We start from the raw sequence: 19,386 nt of genomic DNA, 5'->3' as shown, positions 1-19,386 counted from the left end.
GGGGGAAAAAAGAGGGCTGAGACATCCCAAAGTCCATCTCTGCTGTAAAAATGTAGTTCTGTTTAAAGCCATGTGACACTGGGACCATTTTATAAACACAGAAAAGTAATCCGCTTGTTTTTTCCAATTTACTCATTTACTCTTGGGAGGGAATTCTGTCATTACCTTCCCTAAGAAACAAAAGAACTCAGCAACAATGGTGAGGCTAACTCAGAATCCAGCAATCAACTCCAGGCACGAAGAGTTGAATTTTAAAGAAGTCAAACTTTAAAATGCAAATTTTCTAAAACTCTTCGGTGGAGAGAGGGAGGCTTCCTGTGAGGCCCACTTCCTGCCTATTTTTAAAAATGTGAGTCCTTCCCTTGAGGCCCCCCCACCCCCACCCCCAGAACTGGCAGCGGGCCCACGGGCAGTCACTCCTCTGGCTGCACACTTTCAAGTGACCGAATGTACCCAAACTGTTTGATAAAGTCATTTGTAAATATTTACTGATTTGCAGAGAAAAGCAGTTAAATTACATAAACTCGTGCCCACCTCCTGCTTTCAGCCAACAGTAAGATTGATGTTGCCCTCGAACATTTAGAAAGCAAACAAGAAGCTGTTTAACTAGCATGGGGGAAGGGGACAATGTGAGAAAATCCCATTGAAGGAGCTGTAAAAATAAGTTCCTCCTAAAATATTTTTAAAAGTTCAAAAATTCGGTGTTTCAGTCATCGGTTCACCCAAGTCATTTCCTTACAAACCTTATTCACGGAGCCCATTAAAATACTTTACTATCAACAACATCAGCAAGCCGTGCAACTGGAATTAACTCTTTCTGGTGCAATGAGAATAAAGGAATTGCTCCAGCCCTGGAATTGCTCCAGGGGCTGGAACGTCTGACCACCCTGGTCACCCACCCCCACGTGCAGGCCTCACCCCCAGATGCAGGTCATGGTCTGACTGGACACTCTATGCTTAAAATATCAATGTTCCCAGTTTAACCGACCGGATGTTTAAAGACCTGAAAGAGTTCAACTTTGGAAAATTCAACATTCCTATGTGTTTTTTTTCTTTCACACACACATTCTCAAACCCAGAATGATTCAGGGGGAACAGTGAGACTTTCCAAGTAAATCAGGCGGGTCACTCAATAATTTGCCCTGGAATCTTTATCCTCTCCTTTAGAAAAGAGCTGTGCAGAAGAAAGCCAAAAGCTAGGGGTGGAGAGGTTTGGGAAGAAGGAGAGGAGACAGGTAACTATCAAATTGGGATAACATAAAACAAACTACCAAGTCCTATCAACCAACAGTAGGGGTCTAGGCTGATTCCACTAAAGGCTCCCGGTGGAGCCCTGGGCCAGTGGCACCTGCCTTTCTGATGCCTTGTACCCAAGGCTCCAAACCAGCAATAGCTACACTGAGAGCCATGGTTGACACATGACCCAAACATTTCTGCAATGATATTATCTCAATTCTGGAAACCCAATGGCTTTTGTTTTCATCATGGTGGCTTTCAGAGTGGGACCATTTAATCTGATGCTTTAAATTAAAAAAAAAAAAAAAAAAAAAAAGCCGAATAAATGAAGGACAACCGGTTGGCCCTCTCAAGGAAATAACCGTTAAGTCAAGAATATGGTTTCTCCTAACCCTAACCTATGTGTCTTGTTTACTGTACCCTTGTATACCCATATTAATGTATCCTACCATTTAAAAGCTCAGCAGATTGAACCTAGGAGGCACAGGTTGCCGTGAGCAGAGATCGTGCCATTTGCACTCCAGACTGGGCAAAAACAGCGAAACTCTGTCTCAAAATAAATAAATAAATAAATAAATAAATAAATAAATAAAAAACAAAAGCTAAGCGGAATAAACCCCCAGGACAGTGCAGTACATTTACAAGGTCATTGATCCAGGTGCAGAGAGGCAGGCTGAAGAACAGTAAGCACAGGCGGTCTGGAGCCACACAGACATTTCCTGAGTGGCCCTGCACAAATCATAGCGCCATGGAGAGTCCTGGCTTCCTCACTGGTAAATCAGTGATCCACTTACAGAGAGGTGGGAAGCTCAGAGATGGCGGAACATAAAATACCTTGAGCAGCGGCCACACTACAGGTACTCAATAAATGGCAGACAGCATCACGAAAATCTCCCTTTGGACAGAAGAAAAGAGAACGAAACTGGCTGTACAATGTCTTTCATTGAACCAAATCTGATTGATTTTCAACCCCAACAGCGGCAATGGGAAGGGCCTCCAGCAAACAGATGGGGTGAGTGAAGATAAAATGATCATCTACTCGAATGCACTGGTGGTCCTGGCTCAACATATTCACTGGGAAGAGCTTTTAGACATTCTAAGTTCCCCCTCCATTTTTTCACTCCCTCCATCTGCTTTCTATGATTCCCCACACCCTACACTGACTACTGGGACGCCTCCCTTGCTCAGGAAGCTACTACCACCGACTCATGACTACCTGGGTCCTGAAAGTCTTCTGCCCAGGCCTCTGCACTGTCAACATCAAACTGACGTTTAATTCCCAACTTAGTCATTTCATTGTGGCCATCTCCCTCCATTTACTTTTGAGATAGACTCTCATTCTGTTGCCCAGGTCGGAGTGCAGTGATGCAATCTCGACTCACTGCAACCTCTGCCTCCCGGGTTCAAGTGATTCTCATGCCTCAGGCTTCCAAGTAGCTTGTATTACAGGCATGCAACACCTTTTTTTTTTTTTTTTTTTTTTTTAAAGTAGAGATGGGGTTTTACCCTGCTGACCAGGCTGGTCTTGAACTCCTGGCCTCAAAGGATCCACCCACCTCGGCTTCCCAAAGTGCTGGGATTATAGGCGTGAGTCACCGCACCAGGCATCTCCCAACATTTATTAACTGAAGAAATTTTCTCAGGCTTGGATCAAAAGGCTCCGACCATTTGGCATTTTACAATAAGAAAGGTCTAAAACTGCTGATCGTTTTTTTTATAAACCAGACACTAATTTCAACATATCTCATACTTAGCAGTGCTGGAATTCCAAAGGGGAAACAAACAAACAAAAGACATCTTCAGGACACACCCACTGGAACCCTGTGGGTGCCATCAGTGATTACACAGGACAGTGTCAGGCTGAGCTTGGAAGGATCACGAGAGAGAGAGGCCGGCACCACATCTCACTTTCAAGCATTTTTCTGGGTTTCGTGTAACAGTTTGGAGCAGTAAAATGGTTTACTTGAAAACTTTCAAAATGGAAATATAAAAAGGATAGAATACTCAAGTTTCTTAGGCCAGGAAAAATTACATTTAACGTTCCTAATAGGAGGGAGAAGGCTGTGACTTGATTTTAGTTGTGTAGTAAGTTTGAGAGTTGGGGCTTTCTTAGAAAAACATCTACATCTCATCTGAAGACAAGAATACGAAGTGCTTTTTTGAAAAAACAAATAACTGTGAGGTGTTTAAGTGTTAAGGAATGCAAAACAATAAGGGAAGAATCTTCATTTATAGAAATGTGTGCGTGTGTTTGTGTATTCACATCTATATTTGTGTGTGTATATACATATATATGCCAACACTCCCAGGAAAGAAAACCAATGAGAAAAATTACATGGGAAAATGAGTAAAATATATATATATATGAATGAGGCCAAGTTTGTTTGTTTTAAAATTAAAAACCACCTAGGGAATAAAAATCAACTCCCTGTTTAGAAATAAAAAACATCAATGCACAAAAAGAAAAGCAATCAAGAGCCCATATTATAGGAAGAAAGAGTAAAAAATATATTAAAAAAAAAAAACAAAAAAAAAAAGTTTATTAAATCTACTTTTTCTTTTTTTGAAAATGGAGTCTTGCTCTGTTGCCCAGGCTGGAGTACAGTGGCGGGATCTCAGCTCACTGCAATCTCTGCCTCTCAGGTTCAAGTGATTCTCCTGCCTCAGTCTCCCAAGTAGCTGGGATTACAGGCACCTGCCACCATGCCAGGCTAAATTTAAAAAATTTTTTTTGTATTTTTAGTAGAGATGAGGTTTCACCATATTGGCCAGGCTCGTCTTGAACTCCCGACCTCAGGTAATCTGCCCACTTCGGCCTCCCAAAGTGCTGGGAATACAGGCATGAGCCACTGTGCCCAGCCTGTACTTTAAACATTGTTATTCAAACTGTGGGCCAGATACATTCATGGGTCATGAAATTAATGGAACGGATCATAAGTAGTACTGTTTTAATGGAACAGAATGGAACAAACTAGAACCAAATAGAATAGACTACAATACATCTGCAGTAATGTATAGTGAAATCTGTATTTGTATAGTTGTGTGTACACGTTTACTGATCACCAAGTCACATACACTTCTTACTGGGAAGCTGAGTCAACAACATTTGGTAACCGCTGATCTAGGACAGTAGTGTCTGGTTATGTTTTTCCCCCCCTTCTCACCACTTGTGAGGAAGAAAGCCCCCTGTTAGCAACCATGGGGGACTTACACACTGCACGTGACACTCTGGGGCCGTGTCTAAGGAATGGGAGTAAGGAGGCAGGCCCCATGTCAAAGTCGAGCAGGCTCTACCTCTGGCCAGGCCTGTCCTGCCCTGGCCAGGGAGGGGTAGCCTGTAACAATTTCAGTTTGTGCAGAACATCCAGGTATGAAAAGAAAAACAAAGAACAAAAGGACCAAAAAAAAAAAAAAAAAAAAAGGTATGGTTTTTAAACTTCAAAATTAAAGCAGGCTGGCTGGGAGCACTTTGGGAGGCCAAGGCAGGCAGATCACCTGACGTCAGGTGTTCGAGACCAACCTGGCCAACATGGCAAAGCCCTATCTCTACTGAAAAAACCCCACAAAATTAGCCGAGCATCGTGGCAGGCACCTGTAGTTCCAGCTACTCAGGAGGCTGAGGCAGGAGAATTGCTTGAAGCTGGGAGGCAGAGGTTACAGTGAGCCGAGATTGCACCACTGCACTCCAGCCTGGGCTACAAGAGCTAAATTCGGTCTCAAAGGGGGAAAAAAAAATAAAACAGGCTGGGCGCAGTGGCTCACGCCTGTAATCACAGCACTTTGAGAGGCCAAGGTGTGTGGATCACCTGAGGTCAGGAGTTCAAGACCAGCCTGGCCAACATGGTGGAATCCCGTCTCTACAAAAATAGAAAAATTAGCTGGGTGTGGTGGCACACGTCTGTAATCCCAGCTATTTGGGTGGCTTGAGGCACGAGAATCGCTTCAACCCAGGAGGTGGAGGTTGCAGAGAGCCAAGATCATGCCACTGCACTCCACTCTGGAGGTGAGAGCAAGACTCTGTCTCAAATAATAATTTTAAAATTAAATTAAAACAACGCTGAAAATTTAACAACCTTATTATGCAGATATCTGAACTTCAGAAATACTTAAGACAACTGAAACCCTGTAAAGCTGATGAGCTATTAAAACAAGACAGAAAACCAAAAGAAAAATGAAATGGAGTGGGGAGCTGGGTCTGTGTTGGTGATCTTGAAACAATACCTTCTGATGTTTCCAACACATCATTTGGGAAGATGCTTCTAACACTACCCACCTTCATTCATTCCTTCATTCATTTGCTCATTCATTCATTCATTCCTATGGTACCTACTACATGCCAGGCACCATGAAGGATCCATTTGTGAATACAGAACAATACAAAAAGGAGACAGCGCTCCTGAAGCTTGGATTCTAGAAAGGAAAAAACACAGCAAGTAAAGAAATAAATAAGCAAGATTATGACAGACTGTAATACCTGCTAGGAAGGAAACAGAGTAAGCATGAGTTAGAAGGGAGGAAGTTGCTGCTGTGTGAGAAATAAACGGGCTGGAAGTGGCAAGAGCACCTGCAGAGAACTGACGTGGTGGTCTGGGCCCGCGACGACCATGGGTGTTGGCTCAGGTGGCAGCAGTGAGATGGCCAAAGGAGAACAGCTCCTGAATGTACTCAGGCCAGGTGGCGGCTCACACCTGTAATCCCAGCACAGTGAGAGGCAGAGGTGGGCGACTCACCTGAGTCCAGGAGTTTGAGACCAGCCTGGGCAACATGGTGAAACCCCATCTCTACTCAAAAAATACAAAAATTAGCCAGACATGGTGCCACACACCTGTAGTCCCAGTTACTCAGGAGGCTGAGGCAGGAGGATCACTTAAGCCCAGGAGGCAGAGGCTGCAGTGAGCTGTGACTGCACCACTGCACTTCAGCCTGGGTGATAAAGCGACATCCTGTGACACACACAAACACAGGCAAAACAAAAAACAAGAACAAAAACACACATACGCGCGCACACACACACACACACACACACACTCTCACACACACAGAATGTACTTTGGAGAAGCAGGTGGTCCTGGCCGTGGATTAGAGGTGGCAGGTAGAGGAGAGAAAAATCAAGGTTTAGTCTGAGCAACTAACCAGGTTCAAGATTGGGAGATGGGAAAAATCCAGCACCCTTTTGAACATAGAACCTTTGATGAAACTGTCTATTTACTGACATCTGCTGATTAAGGTACAGCTAGTCATGCAATGTGTAGTGACGTTTTGGTCAACAATGAATGCATATAGGATGCTGGTCCTGTAAGATTAAAATGGAGCATATATAGAATATGGCCGGGTGCAGTGGCTCATGCCTGTAATCCCAGCACTCTGGGAGACCAAGGCAGGAAGACAGCATGAGGCCAGGAGTCTGAGACCACCCGAGGCAACACAGTGAGACCCTTGTCTCCACAAAAAATAAAAATAAAAATTAGTGAGACTGCTGCTTGAGCCCAGGAATTGAGGTTACAGTAAGCCATGATTGTGCCACTGCTCCCCAACTCCGGCAACAGAGCAAGACCTGATTCTTTCTTTAAAAAAGGAGACAGAGGCTGGGTGCAGTGGCTCACACCTGTAATCCCAGTACTTTGGGAGGCCAAGGTGGGAGGATCACAAGGCCAAGAGATCGAGACCATCCTAGCCAACATGGTGAAACACCATCTCTACTAAAAAATGCAAAAATTAGCTGGGCGTGGTAGCGCATGCCTGAAGTCTCAGCTACTCAGGAGGCTGAGGCAGGAGAATTGCTTGAACCTGGGAGGTGGAGGTTGCAGTGAGCTGAGATCGTGCCACTGCACTCCAGCCTGGCACCTGGCCACACAGTAAGACTCTGTCTCAAAAAATAAAAATAAAAAAAAGAGAGACAGAGCAGGGCACGGTGGCTCACATCTGTAATCCTAGCACTTTGGGAGGCTGAAACCAGTGAATCACCTGAGGTCAGCAGTTCAAGACCAGCCTGACCAACATGGCGAAACCCCATCTCTACTAAAAATATAAAAAATTAGCCTGGTGAGGTGGCGCGTGCCTGTAATTTCAGTTACTTAGGAGGCAAAGGCAGGAGAATCGCTTGAATCTGGAAGGTGGAGATTGCAGTGAGCTGAGATCACGCCACTGCACTTCAGCCTGGGCAACAAAAGTGAAATCCGTCTCAAAAAAAAAAGAGAGGGAGAGATAGAAACCTGATAGACAGGACTTGACACTGACATTGCAGATCAAGTAGGAGAAGTAATTGATGTTCAGTGATGGTGTAGGATCAATTCATTTCCATATGAAAATATATGTATATAAACATATACACTAACTAGGTTTGTGTACATATACTTTGTAATGTTCTTATGATCACTCAATTGCCTAACGATGTATTTCTCAAAATATACTGCCACCATTAAGCAATGCATGACTGTGCCTGGAAGAACTGACCGCACATAAGCCACCTCTCTCCCCTCTGCTATACGCTCTGTGACCCCAAGCTTTATAGCAAAAGCTCATGAATGTCATGGTAGACCTGAGGTCGTCTGGCTTTAGATGTTTTTTTTTTTTTTTTTTTTTTTTTGAGACAGAGTTTCGCTCTTGTTACCCAGGCTGGAGTGCAATGGCGCGATCTCGGCTCACCGCAACCTCCGCCTCCTGGGCTCAGGCAATTCTCCTGCCTCAGCCTCCTGAGTAGCTGGGATTACAGGCACGCGCCACCATGCCCAGCTAATTTTTTGTATTTTTAGTAGAGACGGGGTTTCACCATGTTGACCAGGATGGTCTCGATCTCTCGACCTCGTGATCCACCCGCCTCGGCCTCCCAAAGTGCTGGGATTACAGGCTTGAGCCACCACGCCCGGCCTGGCTTTAGATGTTTAACATCAGCTGGGTTAGTAATTTCTTAAACAACTTCTCTCTCCTTTGCCAGCCCCCTCTAATGCATGGCCAGGTCCGACGGCTTCTCAAAGTACATCCTACAGTCTTTGTAGGTCACATGGTCTCTGTTGCAGCAACCCAACTCTGCCATCATAGCACAAAAGCAACCATCGATATAAACAGATAAACGTGGCTGGGCTTCAGTAGGACCTCATTCACAAAAACACTGTCCATAGTTCACTGCCCGCTGCCCCATAACTCCAATACTCATACCCAGGGTCCATAGTTCACTGCCCGCTGCCCCATAACTCCAATACTCATACCCAGGGTCCATAGTTCACTGCCCGCTGCCCCATAACTCCAATACTCATACCCAGGGTCCATAGTTCACTGCCCGCTGCCCCATAACTCCAATACTCATACCCAGGGTTCACGCTCATGACTCCCAGTTTTAGGAAACTTAAAAACAAGAGAAGGGGTTTTCAGGGCTAAGGGATTTAGGCTGCATCCCATGGGATGGGTGGGGTGTTGATGATGGTCTAAGTCAAGTGCTCCAAAGGTAGGAAAGGAAGACCCGAGTGGGGGCTACAAACACAGACTGGAGTAAGTTACCCGATCTTAGTTTCCTCATCTATAAATTAGGCGCTGAGATGAAATCATCCCCAAGGCCCATCAGTCTACGCTTTGGAAATGTGTTATTACCGATGAATTAGAATACACGGTTTCTCACGTCTCTATCTCCTCCCCAGTTTATCAACATGGCCAAATTTCTGTTCTAAGCCAGTACTACCCATTTGTGGGGTGACATGGACATTGGAGTCAGAAAGACCTGGTTCCAAGTCTTCTTTCAATTTCCCAGCTGTGCGGACTTGGGCAAAATGCTTAACTGAGCTTCAAATTTTTCATCCATAAAATGGGAGTGACTTAGTAATACCTGCTTCACAAGATTATTGGGAGGATTAAATGAGATAAGATTGTGCTTGCTTGGCACATAGTAACAGCTCAGTAAATATCAGCTCTTGAACCAGGCATAGTGGCTCATGCCTGTAATCCTCGTACGCTGGAAGGTCAAGGTGGGCGGATCACCTGAGGTCAAGAGCTCAAGACCAGCCTGGCCAATCTGGTAAAACTCCATCTCTACTGAAAATACAAAATTAGCCAGGCGTGGTGGTACACATCTGTAATCCCAGCTACTTGGGAGGCTGAGGCAGGAGAATCGCTTAAACCTAGGAGGTAGAGGTCGTAGCGAGCCGAGACCATGCCACTACACTCCAGCCTGGGCAACAAGAGTGCGAAACGCTCTCTCCCAATAAATAAATAAATAAATAAATAAATAAATAAATAAATAAAATCAGCTCTTGTTATTATGATGGTAAAAAAAAATATTAAATAGTCAGCTTTCCTTGACACTGAGCTCCAAACCATTCAGTCCCTGCTCTGATGGAATAGGTACTTGTCAAATTGTGAAATCATCTCGATTTCATCTAAAAAAAAAAAATGCACATGACTATTTGTTTTCCCTATTCTAATGTTACTTTCCTTGGTCCAAAGGAAGCGTTTTGTCTCAGATGTGTTAAGTTGGAGGTGGAAATGGAAGGATCAGAATAGAACAGAGCACGAAGCCTGCCGCTGGCGTCATGCCAAGAGGGACGTGGGACTTTGAGAAAGCCACTTGCTTTGAGTCATGTCTATATGCACTGAGAGATGCTGCGGCCAGTACGGCAGTCCAGGGCTTCCTACAGAGGTCACTGTCCCAAGGGGCTTACCACCTGCCACCTCCTTTCTTGAGGAGGAGCGACCCTACCCTTGACACTGCACGGGGGCAGGACAGGGCAACAGCCTGACTCAGAGAAAAAAGCTGGAGTGGGCAGAGGGAGATAGGAGGGTGGCTGGGCGTGGTGGCTCACACCTGTAATCCTAACACTTTGAGAGGCCCAGGCAGGTGGATCACAAGGTCAGGGGTTTGAGAAATGCCTGACCAACATGGTGAAACCCTGTCTCTACTAAAAATACAAAAATGAGCCAGGCGTGGGGGGCGCCAGTAATCCCAGCTACTCAGGAGGTAAGGCAGCAGGATCACTTGAACCCAGGAGGTAGAGGTTGCAGTGAGCCGAGATCACGCCAGTGCACTCCAGCCTGGGCAACACAGCAAGACTCTGTCAAAAAAAGAGGGCGGGGTGGCGGGGAGAAAGGAAAGAAAAGGGAAGGGAAAGGGAAAGGGAAAAGAGAAGTCTCCCCGGCTGGGCCTCTGAGGCCAGTTTTCTCAGCGGAAACAGCGGACATGGTCCACTCCCTCATCACCAACAGACACCTGCAGTTTGATGGAGAGGTGGCCCAGGGTTGTCTCCTCATCAAGCTGTTATTCCGTCCGGCATATCCCATGGCCTCCCAGGATCTGGCAGGCTTGAAGGCTTCTCCTGGAAACGGCCTAGGTTTCTTTCACTGAGTGTCCAGCTAACGCCCTGGGGCCCCTGCACACTGGCCCTGCGTTTCTGCCCCCACTGCACAAAGTGCCTTCCCCTCCAGCCAAGATGGGCTCCTCCTCTCCTCGGGACCTGGCTCGGCTCAACTCCTCAGGGCCTGGCTGCCCCTAAAGGAGGAAGGAGAGAGGGAAAGAGGGAGGGACACAGAGGAATAGAGAGGGTTGGAGAGAGGGGGAAAGAGACAGACAGGGACACAGAAAAGGAGAGAGAGAGGGAGAGAGAAGGAGAAAGTGAGAGGGAGGAAGAGGGAGTGAGAGAGGTAACAAGAGAGGGAGGAAGGGAAGAGGGAGAGGGAGGGAGAAAGAGGAGAAGGAAAGAGGGAGGGAGGGAGAAAGGGTGAGAGAGAAGGAAGGAGAGGGAGAGGGGGGAGGGAGACAGAGGGAGAAAGAGAGAAGGGGGTGAAGGAAGGAGGGAAGAAGAGAGAAAGAAGTGAAGAGGGAAGGAAGGCAGGCTGGGGCAAGAGCTGACAGGCTCACACCTGCAGGCTCCCCTAGTTTCCACAAAACTCATCCTCAGCCCCCATCACTACCACCACCACCAGGCCAAAACGCAGACTTCTGTGAGTCACAAACCCATTCCAACTTCCCTGGGCCTAACAAGGTGATCCTTGGGCCTGATTCTGAAGCAGGTCCCTGAACGGCGCTTTGAAGCGCTAACAGCACAGGGGTTGGGCAGGGCCCTGTGACACGAAGCCAGGGTCCGGCTCCTTAACGTGGGGAACCTCTAGAGGACACAAACAAGAAGCGATTACGAAGGATTACACAAGCTGGCCAACAGACAGCAGAGGCCGAGAAAGACAAGCTCTGGGGGAGGAAGGGGTTAAAACTCACACGTGGGTCAGGTGTGGTGGCTCAGGTGGCAGGAAAAACAGGGTTTCCTTGGGCTGTGCTAAGTTGCCACATGCACTGGAATTTATTAACCAATGTTTGGGCCGGGCAAGGTGGCTCACACCTATAATCCCAGCACTTTGGGAGGCCGAGGCGGGCTGATCACAAGGTCAAGAGATCGAGACCACTCTGGCCAATAGGGTGAAAGCCCGTCTCTACTAAAAATACAAAAATTAGCTGAGTGTGGTGGCACGCACCTTTGTAATCACAGCTACTCGGGAGGCTAAGGCAGGAGAATTGCAGAGGCTGCAGTGAACCAAGATCACGCCATTGCACTCCAACCTGGTGACAAGAGCGAGACTCTGTCTCAAAAAAAAAACACAACTTACACATGCACATGTGCACCAGCTCCTCCTGGGGCCCACAGCCCTGAGGGCCCATGCCCCTGCTCAGGAAGCCCCTCCAGCTCCCAACTGAGCTATCCCTGCGGGAACACCCCCAGCCTCTTAGAGACTAGGTTCCTATCATCACACCTCCTCGGGCCTTCCCACCAAAGCTCGGCATCGGGTCCAAGTTCCCAGGGTTATGTGTCTCTTTCAAGATAATGAAAGACAAATACTACAAACGAACCCATGCCTATGTGCCCATCAGGGGCCACAGGTAATGCCAGGACTTTCCCAGAGAACATTCCAGAAAGAATCCCCACGAGTGGCTCCCGACAAGGGGATCCCGTCTTGGTATGGTTCCCGTCTGCACTGCTAACCTGCTGAGTTACTGGGAACACACTACTTGTCCTCCCAGATTCACCATCTCTTAGTCTATATATTGGCGATAATACCATCTTCTCCCAAAGTCATGTTGGGCTTAAATGGGATGATGATGATATATACAATGCACCTAACGCCATACTCGGCTTGGGAAAGGCAGTAAATCCACTGAATTATCCTCTCTATGAAAGGATGTCACAATAGAAGTTAGGTGGTACTAGCAGAAAAACAAATAGAACACGGCCAAGTTATTCATGGTGACTTCATGGTCTCTGCTTCAAAACATATAAGGAAGGAAGGCCGGGTGCGGTAGGAGGCTGAGAAGGGAGGACTGCTTGAGCCTAGGAGGTCAAGGCTGCAGTGAGCTATGTTCAAGCCACCATACTCCAGCCTGGGTGACTGAGCAAGACACTGTGTTAAATATAAATAAATATATAAATGAATGTGTACGTACACACACACACACACACACACACACACACAACTTCCATATCAAAATGTTTAGCAAGTGATTGATTCCTAAAGGCCTTTCACATTTTCTAAAATTCTATCATTTACAGTCTAAAGACATTGAGGAAATTTTTAAACTTCAAAAGTTTAAAAAGAAAACAATCTGAGGAACCAGCCAAGTACGTAAAAGGGAAGAAGAGAGGGAGAAAGAACAAAACTGATTACTACAAAGAATTTTTTTCTAGATACCTCATTGTCTATTCCCATAACAAAATAGGCAATTACTCCAGCAGTTTAACATTAAAAAAAAAAAAAAAAGAAAAAAAGAAAAAAAAGGATAGCTGTAGCAACTGCTAGAGAAAGTTGCAGTTTTAAATGTCCAACCTTGCTCTTTAATTGTGTGTGTGTGTGTGTGTGTGGTGGCGGTGGGGGGGGGGGGGGTGTTTGTTTGCTTTTTTGCATTAGAAAAGATGGAAAGCAGAAGTTATAATTCCGTTTTCGAGATCCTGGTCCCGTGAGCCTCAGCGTAGCCCTAGTTCCTAGGAGTAGCACCAACAGGCAGGGAAGAGAGGCTCCGGCGCCCTGCAGACAGCGCCAGGTTCTTGGCATCAGGAGCTGGATACAGAGTCCCTGACAGTCCCAGCCACAGAATATTTCAAACTCACCAACACGCCCTCTAAACATCAGATATGAAAAGGACTCTGCTCTTGCAACTGTCTTGCTATTATTTTACAGATGTGTTCTAAAAGCTATAAAGACAGAAATTATTATTAATGTGTCACTTATATTCAGACACCTAAGCTCTTTGATGATTTTGATGTCCCATAGGTCTTTCAGAAATGCACCTCTTATATCTCGGAACGCCCCTCCATCCAAAAGAGAACGTGTGTGGAACTTATGGAGAAGGAATTCTCTTAGGCCCATGGCAGAATGGTAAGGACTCTTAAATGTTTATCTGTAGTAGAGAAGTTGGACAGTGTGTGTGTGTGCTTATGTGTGTTTCAATGGACGTGGGAAAAATCAATAATCTGCTAGCATCAACACCTAAATAAAACCAAAATAATCCCACATTTGCCTAAAACCAAATTAAGCTCTAGGAAAAAGCTGCTATGGCAGAGTTGTGTGGGGGTGGGAATGACAAAAGAAACGCAGCATTTCCGCAAGCTTCAGCTTTGCAGGAATCTCTGTTCCGTTACTCACTGTTTTGATCGAGCCCTGCGTCTTCCTCCTTCTCACCACCCCACATCAATGTCATTTTCACAGGGGGGAGGCTGCAGGAAGCACACATCTGCAGCGTGTCACCTCCCGAGGCTGACGGATCTGCTCAGCGTTTGTTTGGGTTGAAAAGAGATATTTTTTGCACTCTCTACGCTATTGTTTCCCAAGTGCCAAAAGCAGTCAAGAGCTAGAACGCTAACAACAACCCATCATAAACTGATCATGAAAACATCCAAAGTATATTGACTTTGAAACACTGTCAAGCCTGATACCGGTAAATTCTAATAAAGAAAAGGAAACAGAAACACGCCCCTCATACTCCAAGTCAGAAGGCCAATAAAGTGGCATCTTTAAAATCGCTATCTAGGGGCGGGCGCGGTGGCTCAAGCCTGTAATCTCAGCACTTTGGGAGGCCGAGACGGGTGGATCACAAGGTCAAGAGATCGAGACCATCCTGGTCAACATGGTGAAACCCCGTCTCTACTAAAAATCCAAAAAATTAGCTGGGCATGGTGGCGTGTGCCTGTAATCCCAGCTACTCAGGAGGCTGAGGCAGGAGAATTGCCTGAACCCAGGAGGCGGAGGTTGCGGTGAGCCGAGATCGCGCCATTGCACTCCAGCCTGGGCAACAAGAGCGAAACTCCGTCTCAAAAAAAAAAAAAAAAAAAAAAAAATCGCTATCTAGCTAAATCGTTTTTAGCCAACTAAATCTTGGGATTCTTTCGAATTAGCAAATAAGGGTTAACTCTTCTCCTCTACCTGAAACCTCACGGTATGACATAGGCTGGCTAAAAAAGGGCAGAGGCACAGAAATGTTTAAAAAACTTCAAACACTTAGAAAACACACAGGAAGCTAAAAAGCAGATCGTTTATATACTTCTAACAGCTGCCATGCTATGCCACTTCAAAGAACTATTATTCAAATGAACTCAATAGATTATGTGGCATGAAGCCAGAAATTCACGTGTACACACAAAGTACACATGGATAGATTTTAACGTTTAACATGAAAGTTAAATAATTATTATAGAAAAACATAAAGTAACTAGAGTAACTAACATTAAGTTATTCTGTAATAACTTTATTATAGAAAAAAAATGCACATTTGAAAGGTTTTGTCTCCCAACAGGAAATAGGAATGCGCAGTAGCACGTCAACACGTCTGGAACGTGGGCACGTTCCTTTTTTCTAACACTTGTTTGTATCACACCCATAATGTTAAAGTCAAAATTGTATAAGCGAATTATAAAGAGGATAAATGGTAAAGTAAAAGACATACATTAAATTGCCCTCTTCATGCCCTTTTTTTTTTTTTTTTTTTTTTTGAGGCCTTCTCTGTTGCCAGGCTGGAGTGCAATGGTGCAATTTCGGCTCACTGCAACCTCTTCCTCCTGGGTTCAAGCGATTCTCCTGCCTCAGCCTCCCGAGTAGCTGGGATTACGGGTGTGAGCCACCATGCCCAGCTCATTTTTGTGTTTTTAGTAGAGATGGGGTTTCACCATGTTGGCCAGGATGGTCTCAATCTCAACCTCATGATCCGCCTGCCTCAGCCTCCCAAAGTGCTGGGATCACAGGCGTGAGCCACGGCGCCAGGTGTCTTCATGCTTTTTTTTTTTTTTTTTTTTTTTTTTAAGTTTAAAGGCAAGCTGACAGTGCTAGTAGAGATGACGGGAAATAAAATTCACCATTCATCACATTTACATAAATAACGTGTTTAAATACGTAAATATTCATTTTTAAAGTTCAAGGCCTAGTAAAAGAATTTCTAAGCATATTGAATGAAGTGGAAAGGAGAAGCTGACAGCCAGCTCTAACTCCGAGCTGCACCTGGACAGGCAGTCCTTCCAGCCCCTCCCTTTCATTAAGGTGATTCACACGCTGCACACGGTAACAAACCCAGTCATGTTTTACGGACGGCAGTAAAGGGAAAGTGGGCCTGACACATGGACGCCCTTGGCTGGATTACAACCGGCCCACCTAGCACCCCCTTTATCTTCTGGTTGTCCACAGTTACTCATCTATTTTTAAATGCGCCAATGTGATCTTATCAAACTGGCACATACAATGTGATCACCATATTTCCAAAACTGAAAGTTGTTGAAAGTACCTGGCCAGGTAACAGTTACAGGGTGTGTGCACTAAGCCAGAGAGCTTCACAGTTACGATTTTTTTTTTCAATAAATAATCATGAGCCCTCCCCTCCCTCCCTCCCTCCTTCTCTCTCTCTCTCTCTCTCTCTCTCTCTCTCTCTCTCTCTCGGTTGTTTGATGTTTGTTCTTGTGGAGTGGCCATTGGCCACGAGTTCACCAGTCACCCACTCTCCCTAATTTTCAACAAGGATCCCTCCTGGGAGTTTCTGGGTCGTGAGCCCAGCTTTTAGCCACAGCATCCAGCCAACCGACTCATCCACTGTGAAGGAGACACTGCCTCTATCTACAGTGCCTCTCCCTTCTAGCACAAGGACTCCAACCACGAAGGAGACCCCTTTCAACAAAGGGTGTCTGACACAGACTGCACCCTGAGGTGGCAGCACCGGACTCCAAAAATAAATCCAAAACCATCCCCGACCCACGTGAGAAGCTGCAGGGACCAAATAACACTGTCAGCGTTATCGATTCCTTCAGCATTCTCGTCAGCACTGGTCAAGATACGGACAAAGCGCCCTGCGACCGATGTGCCCGAGGTTGCCAGGGAAAGGACGGGGCGCCGGGGAAAACTACAGGTAGGAGGCTGCCACACCAGTGCTCCAGCAGGAACAGAGGGGCAGGGAGGCCGAACGGGGGTCGGAGGCGGAGGGTAACTAAGCACTGTGATTCACGGGTAGGGGACGGAGGAAAATATTACGGAAACAGAATCCACCCAGAAAGACTAACTGACCTGGCCCCTGGGAACAGCAGCAGCAACCACGTGGAAAAGGCAGTGATGCCCAAGCTACCTGTCCCAGCAGCTGCGCAGACAGCCAGGGCTCAGCAGGCCAGGCTCCCGCCCCAAAGACCTTCCCTCGTCTCCCAGAGGCCTATGGTGGAGAATCTGAAAGGTGACTCGTTCAACCCCAGTATTAAAACTTTCTCTATCCCAGCATCTCCTGTTCCTCACAAATGGCTGCTGACCTCAGCAGGTGTACGTCTCCCTCAGAAACTGCTGAGTTCTGCTATCAAAACTGAATCCCAGGCCAGGCACAGTGGCTCACGCCTGTAATTCCAGCACTTTGGGAAGCCAAGGTGGGAGGATCACTTGAGCCCAGGAGTTCAAGACCTGCCTGGGCAACATGGTAAACCCCGTCTCTAAAAAAAAAAAAGTACAAAAAATTAGCCAGGCCTGGTGGTGCATGCCTGTAGTCCCAGCTACTTGAGAGCCTGAGATGGGAGGATCACCTGAGCCCAGTTGAGGTCAAGGCTGCAGTGAGCCATGATTGTGCCACTGCACTCCGGCCTGGGTGATAGAGTGAGACCCTGTCTCAAAAACAAACAAAAGAAAAACCTGAACCCCAGTTACTAATTCATCTCAGACAGTACAGTGACCTAGAAGATTCATATGGGGCCACAGGGGCACCCGGGATAGCACCCCTGTTTCTAATGCCTTCTCAGCTCACCTGAGAACTCACTGCAACCTGGGCCACAGAACACAAAGGACAGTCCTCATGACAGACAACCCGAGGCTCGTTCAGCTGATAAATACTGACAATTACACAGGGCGACAGCCAATGAGAGGGCAGTGGGAGAGAGACTCCGCCAGGGGTTAAGAGTTACTTGATTAGGAAGCATAGGGGAAAAGATCCTGGGCTTAACAAACACTTTACACAGTGCATTTCATCTGACAGTGCAGAAATGCCCTCTGGTCACCATGTCATGAGTCCTGAGCTGGGCCTCAGGAAGGACTCTAGAGCCACTATACCAATCTCCCTCGGGGAGAGGAGAGACAGAGAAGCTCAATGCATTACCCAGGAACACACAGGAATACTTCCCAAACACACTCTCAGACCATGCTTCAATTATGGACTAAGACTTCCAAAAACAGCCAGCTTTTGATTGTTCATGAAGATTTTATACTTAAGAAATTGGTAACTCACTCAGTATACTGCTGAGTCACCTGGTCTAAGTGTCTGTCCAGCTTGGAACTTAGAGTAACACAAACATCTTCACTAGCAGTGACAGTAGCAGTGAGAGCGGCAGTAGCAACCATTGACATTAACTTAGAACGGACCACGGGCCAAGCACCAGCTTAAACATTTTCACGCACATTATTTCACTTTATTCTCCCAACAAACCTATAAGAGAAATAGTATATGTTATGATCCTATAGATAAGCAAAGGGTATTAGTCCATTCTCACACTGCTGACAAAGACATACCCAAGACTGGGTAATTTATTTTTTTTAAAAAAAAAAGGTTTAATGGACTCCCAATTCCATGTGGCTGGGGAGGCCTCAATCCTGACAGAAGGCAAAAGGTACATCTTACACAGTAGCAAACAAGAGAGAATGAGAGAGCTTGCGTAGGGAAACACCCCTTTATAAAACCATCAGCTCTCAGACCTATTCACTATCATGAGAACAACATGGGAAAGACCCATCCCCACCATTCAATTACCTCCCCCTGGCGTCCCTCCCACAATACATGGGAATTATGGGAGCCACAGTTCAAAATGAGATTTGGGTAGGGTCACAGAGCCAAACCATATCTGGAATTGGTAAACACCACTGCATAGCTGCAACGAAAACTGTATCACTTCCAAGTCAAATCACGAATGATTCTGGATGATCCAATTGCACTAAAATGTGCATCCTTGAATAGGAGTGTCACAAAAATGCTTTCTAATACTGTGTGCGCACACACACATTTTTAAAAATTATTCATTTCAGCTAAAAATGAAAGTCAAAGTTACTACTGTTTTTATTACAACTTTGTATGCTGGCATGTGACCATATGTGCAGAAAAAAACATCACCTTTCTGTTTGTTCAGCAAATTTTAAAGCATGATCAAATATCTCAGGTGGCCCTAAACAACTCAGTGAAGGGCTGTGAGATTATTAAAGCCATGTATAGCCACAATAAATGGTCTCTGAAAGGACACAGGCTCAGTGGGGCGCAGTGGCTGACACCTGTAATCCTAGCACTTTGGGAGGCTGAGGAGGGTGGATCACCTGAGGTCAGATCACTGTTTGAGACCAGTCTGCCCAACATTGCCAAACCCTGTCTCTACTAAAAATACAAAAAATCAGCCAGGTGTGGTAGTGGGTGCCTGTAATGCCAGCTGCTCGGGAGGCTGAGGCAGGAGAATCGCTTGAACCTAGGAGGCAGAGGCTTCGGTGAGCCGAGATTGCATCATTGCACTCCAGATTGGGTGACAAGAGCGAAACTCCATCTCGGAAAGAGAAAGGGGGAAAGGGGGAACGTGAAAGGGATAGGGAAGGAAAAGTGGACACGGGCTTTCCCTGGATCACAACCAGCAAGAGGTAGAGGCCAGGCTTCGAACCTGGGTCTTTGTGGAGAAAATCCAGCCCCCTAGAAATATTTTCAAATAG

The 19,386-nt window shown here is 46.2% G+C and overlaps 1 protein-coding gene across 16 annotated transcripts in view; it reads right to left on the bottom strand.

Moving 5' to 3' along the window:
- Window positions 1–19,386, bottom strand: part of FOXN3 (forkhead box N3) — a 470,182-nt gene that overhangs the window by 190,617 nt on the left and 260,179 nt on the right. The gene's annotated exons all lie outside the window — the stretch shown is intronic.

This window comes from Saimiri boliviensis, chromosome 2 (genome assembly GCF_048565385.1).
Source record: "Saimiri boliviensis isolate mSaiBol1 chromosome 2, mSaiBol1.pri, whole genome shotgun sequence".
NCBI lineage: Eukaryota > Metazoa > Chordata > Mammalia > Primates > Cebidae > Saimiri > Saimiri boliviensis.
This window is presented reverse-complemented; position numbering and strand designations above follow the sequence as displayed.